General features: G+C 48.1%; 1 protein-coding gene across 2 annotated transcripts in view; it reads right to left on the reverse strand.

Annotated features, from left to right (window-relative positions):
- Positions 1-16,789, reverse strand: part of INTS6 (integrator complex subunit 6) — a 1,045,054-nt gene that overhangs the window by 911,564 nt on the left and 116,701 nt on the right. The window lies entirely within an intron of this gene.

The following is a 16,789-nucleotide window of genomic DNA, read 5'->3' on the forward strand; positions in this document are numbered from 1 at the left end:
ATTTTGTTTTTCGTAGTCGAAAAGGGACGTCGACAAGGCGCGTCTGAAATACTATCCCTATAGTGACGTGCGTTGTACCCACAATACCTCACGCATCGAGGTCCCTCTGTATTTTTCTGCCTTGAGGGAGCCTTCTAGACGTGAGTGAGTACAGAAAAGAGAGCTATAAAAGGAAGTCTATGTTCCTTCCATCCGAGCGGGGAGGAAGGGTGGGCGCATGTGAATCTAAGCAGATACAACCATCAGAAATGCTTTTACGGTAAGTAATGCATTGTCTTCTGATGTTTGTTAATCTGCTTAGAATCACATGCTGTGCATAGACTAGCGAGCTGTACCCGGAGTTGGCGGTGGGTTATGAGAAGGAACAGTAGAGAAAAGATGTATTAATACTGCCTGTCCAACCTGGGAGTCAGATCTCGAGTGTGCATCTAGACAGTAGTGTTTTGTAAGGGTGTGCACAGAACTCCAGGTAGCCGCTTTGCAGATGGACTCAAGGGGAACATTTGCAATGAATGCTATGGACGCCCCCGTGCCTCGAGTAGAGTGTGCTCTTGGCTTAAAGGGCAGTTCTCTCTTAGCAAGAGTATAGCAGAGAGTGATGCATTGAACAATCCATCTAGAAATAGTGGACTTTGAAACTGCATCCCCTTCTCTTCCTGCTGCCACCGAGACGAAGAACTGATTAGTCTTCCTCAGTGGTCTGGTTCTTTCCATGTAGAACATGACCGCTCTGCGCACATCTAGTGTGTGCAGAGTTTTTTCTCCCAAGTTGGAAGGATTTTGAAAGAACGTTGGCAGTTCTATAGACTGGTTTACGTGGAATTTCGAGATGAATTTCGGAGCAAACCTTGGGTGCGTGCGTAGAACCACCTTATCTCTGAACTGTAACAAAGGGGTCTAGAACAGAAAGAGCCTGTAGTTCACTTACTTTCCTGATGGAGGTGATAGCTATTATAAAAGCAGTCTTAAGAGTGAGGTGTTTAAGAGATGCTTTGTGCATGGGTTCGAATGGTGAGCCCATGAGTCTGGTAAGTACCACATTAAGGTCTCATCCGGGAGTTGGGTCAGCTATCGGGGGGTGTATTCTCTTTACTCCCTCCATGAAGGCCTTTAGAACAGGAATCTTCCACCACGACACTTTGAGTTGGGAAGTGGTGTATGCAGAAAGTGCCGCTAGGTGGACTTTAATGGAATTGAACACTAGACCTGAATCCAATAAGTGGGTCAGGTATAGAACAATATGTGTGGGAGAGCAGTCAATCAGGTTGATGCTTTTTCCTCTGCACCAGATGACAAATCTCTTCCACTTGCTAGAATAGCAGTGGCGAGTGTTAGGTTTTCTGGCTTCCCTGAGGATGTCCATGCATCTCTGCGGGAGCTGTAGATGTCCGAATTCTATGATCTCAGGAGCCAAGCTGCTAAGTTCATGGTCTGGGGGCATGGATGCAGAGTCCTGCCCTTGTCTTGTGACAGCATGTTGTAAGGGCAGGGGAGTTTCACTGGGGGAGATAGAGACATCTCCATCAAGTGAGCGAACCATGGCTGTCGGGCCCACATTGGGGCCACCAGTATCATGGTCACTTGTTCCTGGTGCATCTTGTGCACCACCTTGTTGAGAAGGGGAGTCGGGGGGAAAAGCGTAAACAAATTTCCCTGACCATTGCATCGACAGACCGTTCCCCTTGGATTGGTTCTGGGGGTACCTGGAGGCGTAACTTTGGCATTGTGAGTTCTCCAGGGTTGCGAACAGGTCTATTTCTGGGAATCCCCATTGTGTGAAGACGTCGAAGACGATGTCTTCGTGCAGTCGCCATTCGTACTCTTCGGGCAGGGGGAAATCTCTGCTGAGTTTGTCTGCCAGCAGATTGAGTTCCCCTGGTACATGTTGTGACAGTAGGAACATGTTTTGTTTGAGAGCCCACTTCCATATATTTTGGGCCAGTTTGGACAGTCCTGGAGAGTGGGTGCCCCCCTGCTTGTTGATGTAGTACATGACTGTGGTGCTGTCTGTAAGGACCAACACAGTCTTGCCTTGTAGGTGTTCCTGGAACGCTTTTAGCGCCTTGAACACAGCTAGTAGCTCCAGTAGATTTATGTGTTTGGATGCTACGTTCGGAGTCCACACTCCGTGACCAGTCTGATGGGATAGGTGAGCCCCCCCCATCCTGTGAGGGATGTGTCTGTGGTTAGAGTGGCTTCCGCCGCGGGTGTGGCAAAGGGTTTCCCTCTTTCCAGGTTTTCCTTTGTCCACCACCGTAGCGAGAGAACCAAGGCCTGCGAGACCACCACTAGATCGTCCCATAGTCCGCTGGCCTGACACCACTGGCTGTTGAGCCACTCTTGCATAGGGCGCATGCGCAGGCGCGCGTGAGGTACCAAATAAATACACAACGCCATCATGCCTAGCAAGCGCATTGCTTTGCGTACCGTCACCTCTCGACCGGTCACATATTGAGGGATCTGAAACATGTTTTGGACCCTCTCGTTGGAGGGGAAGACGAGGCCGTCCTTTGTTTGAATTAGAGCCCCTAGGAATTGTTTGATTTGGCTGGGGTCTAGGCTGGACTTCTTTTCGTTGATGGAGAAGCCCAACTGGAACAAAAGGTCTACAGTCTTTTGGGTATTGGAGAATCATGTAAGAATCCCCTGTTATGAGCCAGTCGTCGAGGTAAGGGTAAACTGGGATGGACAACCTGCGCAGGTGGGCCACTGCCACTGCCAGTACCTTCGTGCCGATGCTATGCCGAAGGGTAGCACTCTGAACTGGTAGTGTTTGCCCTCTATCATGAACCTGAGGTATCTTCTGTGCGCTGGCAACATTAAAATATGAAAGTATGCATCTTTCATGTCCAATGTTGTCATGTAATCTCGCTTTGATAGCAGTGGGATCACTTCCTGTAAGGTCACCATACGAAACTTCTGGGGTTTGATAAACTTGTTCGCTGGGCGCAGATCAACTTGTTCGCTGGGCGCAGATCTAATACAGGGCGCATGGTTAGATCCTTTTTGGGTACAAGGAAGTACACTGAATAAATACCTTCCGTTACCTGAGATAGAGGCACGACCTCTATGGCTCCTTTTTCCAGCAGTAGTTGTACTTCTTGGAGAAGGATGGCAAGGTGTTCCGGTGTCATGCGTCGTCCCCTCGGGGGTCTGTATGTTGGGGAACCGTTGAATTCGATGCAGTATCCGTGGGCTACCGTGGAAAGTACCCAGCGGTCTGACGTTATTCCCTCCCATGCTGGAAGAAAGGATGTTATCCGGCCCCCGACCGGTGTTGCATGGGAGGGGACGCGAATTTTCGCGTCACTTGGTGTTATTGGGGGCTTGGGAGCCTCTGGGGGTGGACCCCCGACCTCTCCCTTTGCCACGCCGCTGGCCTCTTTGGCTGTACTGCCAACTATTGGTCTGATAATTGGTGGCAGGGTAGTGTTGCTGCTGATTCTGCTGTTGGCGTTGGCCACGAAAAAAGCGTTTGTTGCCATAGCCGCGTCTGGTAGTGGGCTTAGAGATCTGGTCAAGAGTTTTGATAGTATCGAACTCTTTTTTTAGCCATCTCCAGAGCCTCATCCACCGCTTTCCCGAAGAGGTTTGGGTCTTCAACAGGTTTATTCATTAAAGACGCCTGTGTCTCCGGTTTGAACCCTGAGTTGCGCAGCCATACATGGCGTTTTAGGAGTATTCCCTGAACCAGGGAACGTCCCGCTGTCTCTGCAGCATCCAGAGAGTTCTTTACAATACTCTGGTTGACCTGGGTTCCTTCGCCGATAGTTGATAGCAGGCGTGTACGTAGAGGTTCCGGCGCTTCTTCGGCGTCTTTGCGCAGTTTGGCCCACTGCGCGTCTGCGTAGCTAGCTAGCAAAGAATTGTTGTTCGCAATTCTTGCCGAAAAGGCAGCCGAGGATATGACTCTCTTTGCAAGGGCATATAACCTCTTGCCCTCCTTGTCAGGTGGTGCCTCGCTGGTGGACAGCGGCACCCCTGCCCTCTTCCTTGTATTAGTTACTACAAGGGAATCTGGAATGGAATGTCCCCTGATGTACAGCGGGTCTGAGGGTGAAGGAGTGAAAAGTTTTTCAATTCTTGGATTAACTCCTCTGATTAGTGCGGGTGTGGATAGCGAAGGGATGATTCTTCTCTTCACTGAAGCGAGGAGGGGAATGGTCTGGCTGACCGGGGGTTTCGTCTTAATTACTCTTTCCACAAAGTCTATTTCAGGAGAGATCTCCCCAGTGTCCAGTTGGAAATGTGCTGCTGCTCTGCGCAACAGGGCACTGAATGTGGGCTGATCGTCAATGGGAGACGTGTTTCTAACAGGTGAATTGTCAGGAGGATTAAGGTTCAGGACATCAGTGTCCGAATATACTGATGGGGATTGCCAGGGATGAGAAGGTCCTTCTTCTGGATTTTCTCAGAAGCCTTCTCCTACCATGTCTGGGCTGTCTTCCAGACCTTCCTCCTGGTTCTGTCCCTCTTCATCGTCCACAAATTCATCCTCCTCCTCCAAGTATTGTTCCTCACCAGTGAGATCATACACATTATGGAAATCTAAGGCTGTGTCCTGCTGGGGATGGAGTAGTCTCGGGAATTTGGCCCTGGGGTCCTCCTGAGGCCCTTCTCTTGTTCTCTTGGGAGTAGGAGGGTTCTGGGTCTTCATAAACCTCTCCATTCTCTCCATGCAGAGATGGAGCCTTTCCATGGTTTCATGGGGTACCCCTGAGCGGTCTAGCGGGGGAAAATTAGTGTCATCTAGCTGAAAACGACTCGACCTCTCCCATAACGTCGAGGAAAGTGTCCCGTCGCCTTCCGAAAAGCCTTCCGGTGTGCTGGGGGTCCCCCCGACTGAAGGGGGTAGTCCCTGTCTTTCTTCGGGCTTTTTCGGCGTGTCTTTCGACCTTTGCGTAGCGCTCGACGTGTTTTTCGGCGTACGCTTCTGGGCGTCGGCTACAACGATCCTCGCCAAGCTCTCTGCGACTCGTTTGTCAGCTTTGGGCTGTGGTTTCGACGTTACGGGTGTCGATCGTTCTACGGCGGAGTGTGCTCTCTGCTGGTGCGCTCCCGCCGATGGTTTGGGGGCGGCGCCCTTATTTGCCGAAAGCCCAGTCGCTGGTCGCGGCTGCGAGAGGGGCTTCGAACCTGAACGGTCCGAGGAGGCCGCTGGTGGAACCTGCGTCTCCTTGGGCGCTGATGCTTTCTTCGTCTTCGACGAAGAAGAGCCATGGGTTGTGTGCTTATGTGTGGTATCATGTGCGTCAGTGTCGCCTGGGTGTTCATCCCCATAAGCAGGGCGTGAGCCGAGCCCGTCGGGGCTGGGGACAGATGACGAAGAGCGCGAGCACTCTTTAGAAGGGTCTACGACTTCCGTAGCGGAGGTCGTGTTATCACGTTCCTCGTCACTGTCGGTGGTAGCAGCGGCGGGTGAAGAATCGGCCTTCGACATAGCGTAGGCCGCCCACCTCTTGACCCTACGGTCTTTTAGAGTCTTTGGCTTAAGAAGCCGACAAGCCGTGCAACCCTCCTCTTTGTGATCGAGGGGCAAGCAGTGGTTACACCGTGAATGCTTGTCCTTCCAAGTAAACTTGCCCTTGCAAAGCGGGCAAAACCTAAAGGGTGTCCTCTCCATAGCCGAGGCAATAAATTGTGATAACGACCCCAAGGGAAAGGAAGGGGAAAAGGAAAGGCATTCTCAGAAAAGAACCAGAGATGTCCCACGACCCCACTCTCCCTACTGTATTTGGCCTGCGAGGCCAGGCCACGTGTTCGGCAACGCCGAAGGATCTCCTCCGCTCGTCCCCTCCGTCGAAGATCTTGCTCGGTGGAGACAGCTTCACAACTGCGTCGAGGGAGGGATCGATGTGTTATATATTAAGTAGGAAAACGACCAAAGGTCGAGGAGAAGAAATCTGCAATGTCTCTCGAGGAGCTCCGCGTAAAGGCGACCAGTAGCTGGGCGGAAAAATACAATCTGAGGGACCTCGACGCATGAGGGATTGTGGGTACAACGCACGTCACTATAGGGATAGTATTTCAGACACGCCTTGTCGACGTCCCTTTTCGACTATGAAAAACAAAATGCAATACTCCGCAGTGACCAGTGGATGTCGGACCTATGCACAGCATGTGATTCTAAGCAGATTAACAAACATCAGAAATGTACTCATCTTTTGCCTCAGGATCCTTCCCCTCCTCTCTGAATCACTCCTTTGTGCATCCTCTTCTCAAGAAACCCACAGCTGATCCTTCTTGTCCAGCTAACTATTGCCCAATTTCCATTACTCCCTTTCTTGGCAAACACCTGGAAAAGTTGGCCATCTCTCAGCTTAACCTTCATTCCAATTCTGTTGGCTGTCTCCATGACCACCAGTCTGGCTTCAGAGCTGCCAGAAGCACGGAAACTGCTCTCCTGAACATCTGTGAAGATCTGCTCTCCAGCCTTGACTCTAACATTCCCTCTGTCCTCATCCTCCTCGATTTCTCTTCTGCCTTCGACACGGTCAACCATACCATCCTGCTCAACCGTCTCCGTGAAAACCTGGGTATCTCTGATCGGGCTCTGGCCTGGCTGACCTCTTTCCTCTCAGATTGACCCTCCCAGGTCCAACTTGGTTCCTTCCTTTCATCTATCTTCCTCTCTACCTGTGGTGTTCCCCAGGGGTCTAAACTCTCGCCCTGGCTTTTCAACCAATACCTGGCAACTCTCGCCCACTGCATTGCCACTTTCTGCTCAAATTTCCAGTGCTACGCTGACGACACAACTCATTTTCAGGCTGCTCTCTGCCACCTCCACCTCCTCTCCCTCTCTCTATCTCATCTCCGATTGCCTAACTGCCATTCAAGATTGGTGTTCCGCCAATGATCTTTGTCTGAATGCCAGCAAGACGGAGATCCTCCTCATCGTCACACCCTCACCATCCTTTCCCCTCACTCTCTGGCCTGCCTCCGTTGGCCCCTCTCCTACCCCCACCTGCGAGGCTAAGAACCTCAGGGTCATTTTTGACTCCACCCTTTCTTCTCCACCCACATGAGGTCTCTAAAAAGTCAAATTTCCAACTGCACCTCCTCAGAGGTACTCTGCCTTTCCTCTCCTTCCCCCAGAAGCTTGTGGTATCCCAAGCTCTGGTTCTCTCTAGCTTGGACTATTGTAACAGCCTCTTTCTAAATCTACTTGCCTCTACTCTCCACCCTCTGCAACTAATCCAGAACAGGACTGCAAGACTTGTCCTTGGCCTCAAGCCCTGGGATCGTATCTCTCCAGCTCTGAAATCTCTCCACTGGCTCCCATGCAAGGATTAAATTCAAAACCCTCCTCATTGTCCACAAGGCTTTCTGGGGCCTGGGTCCAAAATACATTCAGCTATCCCTCCGCAAATACCTCCCCTCTCGAGCTCTTCGCTCCTCCAACCTCAGGGTCAGTCGTTTTTCAAAGAAACGAGCTGGGGGTAGATCTGTCTTCGGCTGGGCCCTCCCTCTGTAACAGCCTCCCTGCCACTCTAAAACTTGAAGAGAACCATCTCCAGTTCCGGAAGCACCTCAAGACCTTCCTCTTTTCATCTGCCTTCGCTCCCCCTCTCCTCTGCTGATCTGTTCTCTCTTGGCACTGTGCACCTGGCCACCCTCTGTCCTTCGGGCCCAGGTACCTGCTCACCCTGCCACCCTCCCGCACTGCCTCCGGGCCACCCCTTGCACTGGGGTCTGTATCTGTACCCATACAGCCCCCCCTTTTTCTTCCTGCACTTATCAGACCTACCCTGTCTGCTGCCTTAAACCTAGCACTTGCAAATTGCTGGCTTCATTACCACCGTTTGTTGCCTTTATTATTTATTGTTATTTATCTGCTTTCCCCTCTGCTTCGCACTTTCCACTTCTCCCTACTTCCATGCACTTTTCCCCTCCCCCTCTCCCATGCACTTGCACATTCTCAATGTCACTAGGCCTAGTAAGATCGCCGTTTTCTCCTCCCCTGTTCCCCTCCCTTGCCTTGTCGGCTCTGAAACACTTAAGAAGCAAATAAACTCAAAGTGAGCTAGAAGAGTCGGGCAAGCAATATAAATGCAGATTTATTGTTTTAACTGAAGTTAAATGTTTAACCAGGATTCCCGGGAGGGCTGGGATAACATACAAAGCATATTAACATGAAAGATCCAATGCGGGTGAAATTGTGTGTGAAAAGAACACTCAATTCAAAAACCTTAGCCGAACAGATAATTAGCAGTTGGCCCTTTTAACTCTTAATGCAGATGCTAGGACAGTTTTTTTTTTTAAGTAGTAAAATCATTCAACTGAGACATTACAAGACTCCACTCTTAGTATAAGGCTATACCTCACAAGTTCATGGTAGCGCAGACAGAGCAGCCAGGCTTACTTTAGGAGGGAGTGAGCGCTGTAGAATCAGTCCAAAGAAATTGTAATACAAATGGTCCAAAGAAACAATGACATACTATATATCGGAAAAATAAATTGTTTATTTAAATACAAGTAGGCCCAGATAAATCTTGGGGGGGGGGGGGGGGGGGGGGGAAATAGGACCATCTGTTAGGGAAACTTATTTTCTGTGCCAATTCCCTTCAACTTTCGAGAACCCCATCTCGTTTGCTGGATTCAGGGCTTTTTAATTGTTACTCCTGAGTGAGTGGCACCTTTTTATCATCCACTCGTGTTTTTTTCCGGCTATGATTTTCTATGTTCCTTACTGTTCTATGGAGTCTGGTAAATGCCATGGGAATCTGCTTTTGCATTGTGACACACAGCACCTTTTGTGCAGTGCCACCGAGAAGTCCATTGGAGTTCTCTTAATGTTTAATTACATTTTCTTGGGTGAACTCGTGTTCCCACAAATAGTAAGATGACCCCTGTCTTACTTAACTTTACTTTATGGGTCCAGCACACACCACCCTACGTGGAATGCTGGGGGAAGGGGTTACCTACTAATTCCTTTAACCCGTTCCTCATGTAACATTTGTTTACACCAACTCACTTGAACAGCTGGTGGCAATGCCTTCTTTTTTTTACTATCTAGTGACATGCACCTGCAGGTTGATGCTGCAGTGCAGCACCAAAGCGAGACCATTTTCCCAAAATGGCCACGGTCATCTTTTTTTCACCATTTCTTGTTAGTCAGTTTCTTCTGGGCTTTTACTCTGTTTGAATCAGGTTTAAGTCCTTTGTGTAGTTTGCCTTCGGCGGGCTTCAGCCCTGAAGCATGCCCAGGCTCCAGTGTCTCTGAAAAGGCAGGAAGTGAGGGAGGGACCTGAAGTCTTAGTTACTTACCTGTAAATGTATTTCTCCAGCATTGGTATCTTTCAGATTCACATGCTTGAATAGTCCCCCATCGTCAGACCAGGGATCCTCTGATTTAAAAATAATTGCACATGTACTTTATTTCCATAGAAAAAAGGCAATGAGAATTGCCCATTATGTCCAATGAGGCATTCACTTGTGTAGTCCCTCCACCTCACTTTGGTCCTTTATGACCCTAACCAATGAGGTGGCAGGGCTAAAGCACCACCCCAGGCAGCCATCTTCAGATTCTGAGCCGTATAGTGACTGCATATATGACTGCCGGGCCTTGGAGCAGCCCTTCAGGAGAGGCGGGTGGGAACATGTAAAACCAATGAAAGATACCAATGTGGAGAAATACAGTTACAGGTAAGTAACTAAGACTTCTCCAGCATTGGATCTTTCATGGATTCATATGCTTCAATAGAATACCAAGCAGTTAAGCATGCCCAAATTTGGTTACACCAGAAGGTTAACCTTCAGTATACCCAGTGTATGCAACTCAACTTAAGCCACATAACTAGGGAAGGTGGGAGAAAAGGCTGCTCCTACCTTATAGAAATAAGTGGCGCAGGACCGCCAGTCCAACCGCTGATTCCTTGTTGGGGTCTTCTGTCAAGCAACAAATGCTTGGCAAATTTGTGTAGCATGCTCCAGGTAGCCGCTTTACGAATGTCTCATCTACTCCTGCGTGGAATGCGCCTGAGGTGGCTCCTCCCCTGGTGGAGTGGGCTGTGGGAGGTCTAGTGAGTGGGTCACCTTTAGACTGATGGCAATGGGTTTTGCAGTTAGTCACCCAGCGTGGGAGACATTGCCTAGAGATATATTGTCCCTTAGTGCGACATGAGAATGCCACAAAAAGCCTTGGGGGAAGCACAGAACTCCTTGGTCCTTTGAATGAAGAATTTGAGGACTCGCACAACATCTAGCAAGTCCAGTGCTCTTTCCGCCATTGAAGTGGGGTTGCTGAAAAAAGGAGGGAGCACAATACACTCTGAGTGTGTCATTTCCGGTACAATTTCAGGTAACAATTGAGAATGTGTCCTGAGGAGGATGCAGTTCTTCTGAAATAGGGTGAACGGTGGTTCCGACGACAGGGCTTGCAGTTCACGGATTCTTCTAGCCAATGTGATAGCTATTAGAAAGGCAACTTTACAGGACAGGAGAATTTCAGGTCACATCTATGGATGGGTTCATAGGGTGACTCCATGATTGCCGACAGAAGCTCCAAGAAGGCGCAGGTTCTGGCGTTGGTGGAAAGGTACGTAGCAAACCCTTGAGAAACCTTTGAATTGCTGGATTGGTGAGTAATGACGGTCGACTAGGGTTTGTTGTATAAACCGATATTAATGGACGGCAAGGAGAGCCCCATTCTTGCAAGGTGTAGTAGATATGGTAACACTTGCTCCACTGATGTAGTGAGCGGATCTATATGTGAAGTTTCACACCATTTAGTGAAACAGGTCCACTTCCTAACATATGTGGTCCGTGTGGACGGAGCGCTAGATGCTTTAATTATGTTCCAGCATTCCAAAGAAAGCATTAGGTTCGCTGTTCAGGAACCAAGCTTTGAGTGAAAGGCTTGCTGGGTCGTGGTGGAGAACCTTTTAGTTCTGTTGCATTAGCAAACCAATGCGCTCGGAGGTGAATTGGTGACCTTTGGGAGAGGTGCTGGAGGGTCGGGTACCACACTTGTTGAGCCCATTCCGGCGTTAGGGGCATCATCCTGCACGGTTGTTCCTTCATTCTGCGTAGCACTCATGCTATCAATGGGGTCGGTGGAAAAGCGGACAGTAACCTGCCCGTCCAGGTTATTGAGAATGTGTGCCCCAGTGATAGAGCCTGTGGGTATTCGAGGCAAACAGGTGGCATTTTTTATTGTTAGTGGCGAAGTGATCGACCTCCGGTTGTCCCCCACATGTGGAATATCCGTAGAGTCTCTTGCTTGTATTGTTCCCATTCGTGGGAGGTTGTGTAATTTCTGCTCAATTTGTCTGCTAGGACATTGTCTACTCCTGGCAGGTGTTCTGCTTTCAGATGGACCTTGTGCTGTAGCGCCCATGTCCATAACTTCTGTGCTTCCTTGGATAGCATCTCTGATCTTGTGCCTCGCTGCTTGTTGGTATAATGCATGGAGGGTGCCTTGTCCGTCTGAATCGTTACTACTTGCCCTACTAGTACAGGTAAGAAGGCCTTCATGTGCCCTTCATCTATAGTTCTGCCAAGTGTGCTTCCCAGCCTGACAGGGTCGCATCCGTTCTGAGAAGCATGGAAGTGGGAGCTTGAAATGGCATTCCATGTGACAGATTTGTTGGTGTGCCCCACCATTGAAGTGCTCTGTGGAAGCTTGGTGGAAGTTGGATGACATCTTCCCATGACCCCGTGTGCTTGGGCCCATTGGTGGTCCAAAGTCTCTTATATTGGCCTCATGTGTAGTCTGCAGTTGGGTATGAGATATATACAGGAGGACATCATGCCCAGAAAAGATTTGAAAGATTGTACCGTTGTTGTACTGTTGAGGAACCATGAAATGAGTTGCATCATCGTGGATACTCTGTCTGCCGAGGGTCGTACCCTGGGGATGCAGATGTTCAGCTCTGCTCCAAGGAAGAGAGCCGTCTTGGCAGGTACTGGGCAGGATTTGGTTTTGTTTATGGGAAATCTTAGGTCTTTCAGGAGATTCATTGTCTTTGCACTGCCGCGGTTGCGAGGTTGAACAAACATGCCTTTATTAACCAATCATCTAGCGAGGGAAAAACCTCTGTTCTTGAACGTCTGAGGTTTGCTGCCACCGGTACCAGGCACTTGGTAAAGACACTTGGTACTGACCTTAGGCTGAAGGGGAGAACCCGGAACTGAAAATGTGCATCTCCCACTGAGAACCTGAGAAATCTTCTGTGTGCTGGTGGATGGGGATATGGAAGTACGCGTCTTCCAAATCCAGGATTGCTACAAAGTCGTTTTTGTTTAGCCATGGAAGGACATTTTGTAATGTCATTTTGAATTTAATTCACTTGACAAATTTGTTTAGCGCCCTTAGGTCCAATATTGGTCTCCACTGGCTGTCTTTCCTGATTAGGAAGAACCGGGCACAGAAGCCTTTTCCCTTTGGTATACTGGGACTGGTTCAATGGCTGCCTTTTGGAACAGTTTGCGAATTTCTATTTCCATATGTTTCATCAAGTGTGATTTACGTGGTTGGGGCAGGAGGGAGGGTAGTTGTATAACAATTCTATTGTGTGGCCCTTGCAAATGACTTGTCACACCCACTTGTCTGATGTAATGTTTCGCCAATGGTGGTAATGTTGGCTCATCCTTCCAACCGAGGTGTGCTGTGGGAAGGATCGGTATGGATTGTCAGTTCCGTTTAGATTGTGTTTTGGCATAGTCTGAGCCATGTCTGCCTCGGAGTATTGAATCTGGCCGTAGATTGGTGATATTTACCATCTTGAAAGGTACTGCCTTGCGTTCTCAGACCATAGGCTGGTCTGTTGTAACCTCTGAATCTGGAGGATGAGCCCCGAAAGGTGCAGCGGTCCTTGTCTTTATCTTTTAGCGAGCTAATAGTTCTGGCTGTGTCTGTGTCCAACTTAATGCCTTTAAGATGTCATTGATCTTTTTGCCAAAGACATCATACCCGAAGGGCATATCTAGAATTTGTGCTTGGACTTCTGGTCTGAAATTGGCTGCTTTCATCCAAGCCTGTTTTAGGACCGTGCCGTGGGCCATGTCAGAAACCTGATTCGTCAACATCTACCGCTGCATTGAAATTAGTTCCGCAGGGGACCAGTCCAAGGAACTCTTCCGCCTCTTTAGATCTTGAGAAAAACCTACCGCTTGTGGTTCCTCTATTAAACCCACTGTTGAGGACTGCGATCAAGTACAGAAAGCATTTGCGGATAAATTACGCAAAACCCAGGATAAAATTAAGCAGGAAACCTTGACCTCTTCACTTCTTACAGTCAAGTCCACATCGCTTCCTAATAAGACGCTATTATCGGACACAAAATTGACTGATACGAATCAAGACTTCATGTCTAACACTGCCACGAAAACTGAATCCGCCTCTGGCTTTATTTTTAAGGAAACCACTGTAGAGGAAAAGATAAATATACTGAAATCCATGCATCCTACTAGTTGCCCTGGTGAACTTCTCCCAACCAAACTTATTTTGGAGCACAAAGAGCAGTTTGCTCCTTTTTTATGTAGATTCGCAAATGCCTCTTTTCGGTTGTGCAAAATTCCTCAGCCGCTGAAAAAATGTTGCGGTTTCAACATTATTAAAAAAAAGTTGGATTAGATCCTTCTGATGCTGCAAACCTCAGGCCAATTACGAATACTTTGTTTCTACTCAAACTCATAGATAAGATAGCCACCATTCAACTGCAAGACCATGTACAGACAGCTGATATACTTCACACTAAGCAGTCTGGTTTTAGAAGTTATCATGGCACTGAGAGTGCCTTTTTAGACCTACAGACCTTTATGCTTTCTAAACTGGAAGTAGGTCGGGGCTGCTGATGTTGCTGGACTTAGTGCTTGATCACAACATCCTTCTTGACAGAAAGCAGTCGGTCGGGGGCCTCTCTGCAAATGCCATAGCTTGGTTGAGATCTTTTTTAGAGGGTCGACGATCCCAGGTATATTGGGCGGACTGTGCCTATGAACCACAAATACTGACTTGTGGAGTCCCACAGGGGGCATGTCTCTCCCCTCTATTGTGTAATATTTATATCCTCCCTCTCTGTAATGATTTGGAACTTTTTCAGATTTTCTTCTGTAACTATGCGGATGATTTACAATTGGTCCTTCACATCACTGGCAATCATGATACTGACCAATATTTGGTGGACATGGTGTATAAATAAAAAAGTGGATGTCTACCAATTGGCTCTGCCTAAATGCATCAAAGACTGGGCTTATGCTCTTTGGACCCAGCCAGGCATTAACTAAACTAGACCAGGCGTACTCAGGCTTTAGGATTGATGGCAGTGACATAAAAGTCGTGCAGAAAGTTAAAACGCTAGGTACGTACATGGAGAATAGTTTAGATTGTGATGCTCACGTTACAGCTATCTCAAAGAGCACCAATTACCATCTCAAAGTGCTCAGACAGGTTGCCCCACTTGTCTCCATCGAAAACCGCACCAAATTTGTGAGAGCTGTCATTTTACCACGTGTGGATTACTGTCACGCACTTCTATGTGAGGCTAGTAAAGCTGATCTCCTTGAACTCCAGAAAGTACAAAACAAAGCCATCCGCATCATCTTTCAGATGAAAAACTCTGAACCGATTACTGCTGCCAGAATAAAACTACACTGGCTCCCTGTAGAGGCCCGCATTCGGTTTAAGCTACTTACCATCTGCCACAAATGCATTTATGGGACTGCACTTAGCTACCTGAAAGATGTTATAAATGTCTACCAACCCACAAGAAGACTCAGATCAGCTGAAGATCTCTTATTAGCCCATCCCCGCGTGAAACGAACCCGCCGGCTTGGCAGAGCGTTTCATATCCAAGGCGCCAAGGCCTGGAATGCCTTGCCAGCTACTTTGCGTAAAACCGGGGACTTGCTTGCATTTCGGAAACTAAGACTTACCTCTTCTACTAGTACATTCCTCTTCTACTAGTACATTTCTCTTCATTGGTAGCCGCCGCCTTCTGTCTCTCGGCGCCTGGATGCCTACGGGCTTTGGCACGGTATAAGAAAAATAACATAACATAAATCATGTGATCAAGGTGGCTTCCCCATCAGTTATTATTGCCCTTGCTTCCTCTTGAAACTCAGCCAGTAGGTGCTTGGTTAGCTTTGATATACGAAGCCAGAGTTCCCAGTCAAATCGAGCTGTCATTGCCAAAGGATTACCTGTTTTGATAGTTAGAGATACTGATGATGAAACCTTCCAGCCCATGGCTTCAAGTTTTCGTCCTTCCTTGTCAGGTGGTGCGGTCAATGGTGACGAGGAGATTTGTTGCTTTCTTGATGCGACTAATGACAGTCAGGGTATGTGTGCCCTCTTAGGCATAGAGGAGCCGTGTCTGGGGACTTATATTTTTTCTTTGGTCGGGATACCAGAGCAGGTGTAGAAAGGATTCTCACTCCTGCATCCCAGACTATGTCTAAGAGAGGGATAGTAGCAACAGTTCTTCTTATTTAGGAAACTGTATTTCTAGGTAAGTCAGACCTTAACCAACACATTCAGTGTAGGTCACACCTATTCTTGGGGAGTAAAACTAATAGTTACTTTTTAGATTACTTTCAGTAATATCAGTTGAACCGTGACGCTAAACAAGAAATCACGTAGTAAGTCAACAGGACAACATACTTTTCAGAATAGTGGAACACGTATTACAGAAACAGTAAAACACCTATTACTCGGATTCAGAATAACAGTTATTCTAGGGGAGTTGGACCTTGGGGTGTAATAGTCACAGACTAAGGGGAGTAATAACTAACTTATTTTAGGATAACACAGAAACCTCAAGGTAAGTAAAACCTATACACTTTTTAAAAGGAGCTATCAGAATCTTTTCAAGCCAGAACCCTTTTCTAGCCCAGTCCTTCCCTTATTCTATAGCATGTGTTCAATCAGAGGCAATAGAGGGACCCAGTGGTCTAGTTGCGAGCTGTAGGCAGGGTGAGATGGGGTTCAATTGCAGGCAAAGTCAAATTCCAGAGGAACACTGTTCAAATAAGTATTTCACTTTAAAGTTAGTTGAGGGTCCAGGGACTTGGAGAAAACAGCCTAGGAGGATTCTGCAGTGGGCCTGGGTGAACTGGATGAGTGGCCTCCCAAATCACAGAAAACACCCCAAAGCTATAAAGAAATCACAAAGAGTTAAGTTGAGTAAAATACCCCAGCCAACACAGTACCTCAGCACAGAAGAAGTGTTACAGCAGGCAGACTTCAGGATATGCAGCCAAAAACCCGGTCGATTGATTCCTTTGTCAAGAAGACAGACAACAGGACGACTTTTGCAGCAGGGATCACAGAAGAGGGTCCAGGCAAGAGTTTCCTCATGGCTGGATGCGGCTTTGTGGTTTTGGTGCCTTTTCAGGGGCACAGAAGACAGAATATTGCTCGGATTCTTGTTTGGAGATCCAGCACTCTGGGGAGGGGACTTTCGGACCTAAATCATGCCTCTGGAGATCCAGCAGGATGCCCACGAAGTTTCAGCGATATTTGGAAGAGGATGGCTGCTTGGAGGGGTTTAGGTAGAGGGCAGTCATTGGCTGGGGGCAGTATGACCCAGAGATCAGTGATTGGTTACCACTAAGAAAGAGATCAGAAACGAAACCGATACTGATTTTTTCTTTACCGAGGATTCCCGGCCTGACGACGGGGAATATTCATGAGCATGTGAATCCATGCCAGACCACATGCTGGAGAAATACGCACCCATGGGTGCCTTTACTGGGGCTGTGCAAACAGCCTGCGGTAAAGGTGCACCAAATTAATAAAAAGGTACACTGCCACCAGCCATTAAAGTTAAGTTTGCCCTTCTAACAA

This window comes from Ambystoma mexicanum, chromosome 7q (genome assembly GCF_040938575.1).
Source record: "Ambystoma mexicanum isolate Mex_15411 chromosome 7q, UKY_AmexF1_1, whole genome shotgun sequence".
Classification (NCBI taxonomy): Eukaryota; Metazoa; Chordata; class Amphibia; order Caudata; family Ambystomatidae; genus Ambystoma; species Ambystoma mexicanum.